This window comes from Myotis brandtii, unplaced genomic scaffold (assembly GCF_000412655.1).
Source record: "Myotis brandtii unplaced genomic scaffold, ASM41265v1 scaffold632, whole genome shotgun sequence".
Lineage (NCBI taxonomy): Eukaryota > Metazoa > Chordata > Mammalia > Chiroptera > Vespertilionidae > Myotis > Myotis brandtii.
This window is the reverse complement of record NW_005370419.1, coordinates 590,417-592,613: the sequence shown is the minus strand read 5'-3', so window position 1 is coordinate 592,613 and position 2,197 is coordinate 590,417. Positions and strand designations below refer to the sequence as shown.

At 53.0% G+C, this 2,197-nt stretch overlaps 1 protein-coding gene across 1 annotated transcript in view; it reads left to right on the top strand.

Annotated features, from left to right (window-relative positions):
• LOC106723724 overlaps positions 1-811 on the top strand; it is a 10,571-nt gene extending 9,760 nt beyond the window's left edge. Inside the window, exon 2 of the mRNA XM_014528392.1 lies at positions 801-811. The gene's annotated coding sequence lies outside the window, so the exon portion shown is untranslated. The remainder of the gene's footprint in view (positions 1-800) is intronic.
• The last annotated feature ends 1,386 nt before the right edge of the window (positions 812-2,197 follow it).

The window sequence follows — 2,197 nt, the reverse complement described above, 5'->3', positions numbered from 1 at the left end:
GACCGCGTCGGGCAGAGCCTGGCCCCGCGCCCGTCCCAGCAGGGATGTGATCTCTCTGGGCCTCAGTTTCCCCGTCTCCCTGGTGCGAGGCCCCCGCTCTGAGCGGCTCCCCATCCTCTGACTCCGGCTCTGGAGCTCCAGGTGCCAGGCTTGGCCCGAAGCCCCTAACACCTGAGCAGGACCTGCCGCCCCGCCCCTGCGTGTGAGAGCAGGTTCTGCCGCCGGGCTGTGCTCACTGGGCCGGGCTAGCGTTTAAGTTCCAGGCCCAGGATGAGCTTTTTAAAAAAGTGTTTTTATTGATTTCAGAGAGGAGGGGGGGGAGAGAGAGAGAGAGAGAGATAGAAACATCAGTGATGAGAGAGAATCATGGATCAGCTGCCTCCTGCACGCCCCCCACTGGGGATCGAACATGTGCCCTGACCAGCAATCAAACCGTGACCTCCTGGTTCATAGGTGGACGTTCAGCCACTGAGCCACGCCGGCTTGGGCAACTCCTGCTTTTTATATAGAAACTAGTGGCCCGGTGCATGGATTCGTGCACATTGAAAGGAAATTAATTAGAAGAAATATTTTAATATCGCTCAACAATGACAGATCGAAACACACGTGTGCAATTGGCACCAGTGAGAACTTTATATGTGTCACGCATGCGCGAGTCAACTTAGCCTTTTATAGATATAGAACAAACTTGCTTAATTAGACCTGCTTTCTGATTTAGCTAAACTTTCCAGCCCAGTGAAGCACCCCAAATTCTCTTCCAGGTCATTGTCAGCAACACAGCAGTAAATATCAACATGAAGCAGATTATCGTAGATCACGCAGGGAGAACAAAGGGTAAAATATTTAACTGCAGAGTGTTTGACTATATTCTGCGCAGTGAGAAAACCTGAAGTTATTTTCAAGGTCCACTATTTCTTACTTCTTTTCAGTCGGGTCAAGTTTCTAAACTTTCTAAATCTCCGTTTTCTGGCTAATGCAAAGAAAATAGGATTCCACCGAGTCTCCTGTCTACCTACTCCAGGACTTCTGTGAGGATCAAATGAGATGAGGCAGGGAAAACGCTCCACAGACATTTGGTTAAAGTGTAAAATGTTTGCACCTGGCCATAAAGCTGTGTTCCTGGGCTGAAGAACCTGCAAGGAGGCTAGTCGCCAGGGAGAGGAAGCTGGGTGTTGCTATGTGACATCATTACTCGGCGCCCACAGTGACCGTTTCTAGGCTGGGCTGGGCTGGGTTGTGGGCCGCGTTTTGAGCCATGGGGTCTCTGCAGAATTGGCTGCGATTTGGTGGCTGTCACTCTGGGGTGGTGGCGGGGCCTGTGTCCCACTTGGGGGAAGCCAAGTGTTGCTTTGTTGGCGCCAGGTCCGCGGTGCCGTTTCTCTGTAAATGGCCAGTGGGCATCACGGCAGCTCCTGCATTGAGCGTCTGCCCCCTGGTGGTCAGTGCGCATCATAGCAACCGGTCGGGCACTTAGCATATTAGCCTTTTATATATATAGATAGATGTGTGTGTACGTGTGTACGTGTGTGGGTGCGTGGCTTCTTAGTGTTCCCTGCAGACCGTGGCTTCTAAATTCCATTCTCCGCTCAGAGGAACAGGGGCTTCTGGAGAAATGGCTGAGTCCAGGGCTGGGGCCCTCGATGGGCCTGGCATGTCTCGCAGTGTCTGAGAGTAAGGCCGTGTGCAAGGATCGATGGAGGCGTCAGTGACGGGAAGGACAAACCTGGAAGGATCTGAGCCACAGGAGATAGTAATGGAGCTCCACCTTTACTCCTGATGCCAGTAACTCAGGGAACACACGCAGCGTGAACACGTACGTGGAGAGAAGGCTGACTCCTGAACGTACAAGGACGAATGGAGTGAGAAGACCTCCGTTTGGCAAACAGCGCGTTAATAAACGATCCAGGGCCCTGGCCGGTGTGGCTCAGTGGATAGAGCGTTGGCCTTCGGACTGAAGGATCCCAGGTTCGATTCCCAGTCAAGGGCACGTGCCCGGGTTGCAGGCTTGACCCCAGTAGGGGGTGTGCAGGAGGCAGCTAATCAGTGATTCTCTCTCATCATTGATGTTTCTATCTCTCTCTCCCTCTCCCTTCCTGAAATTAATAAAAATATATTGAGAGAGAGAGAGAGGAGTCGCTGTTGCTACGCACAGCAGCCTGGGTGTGTCCCCAGGTACCCGCCCCCCACCCCCGCCCCC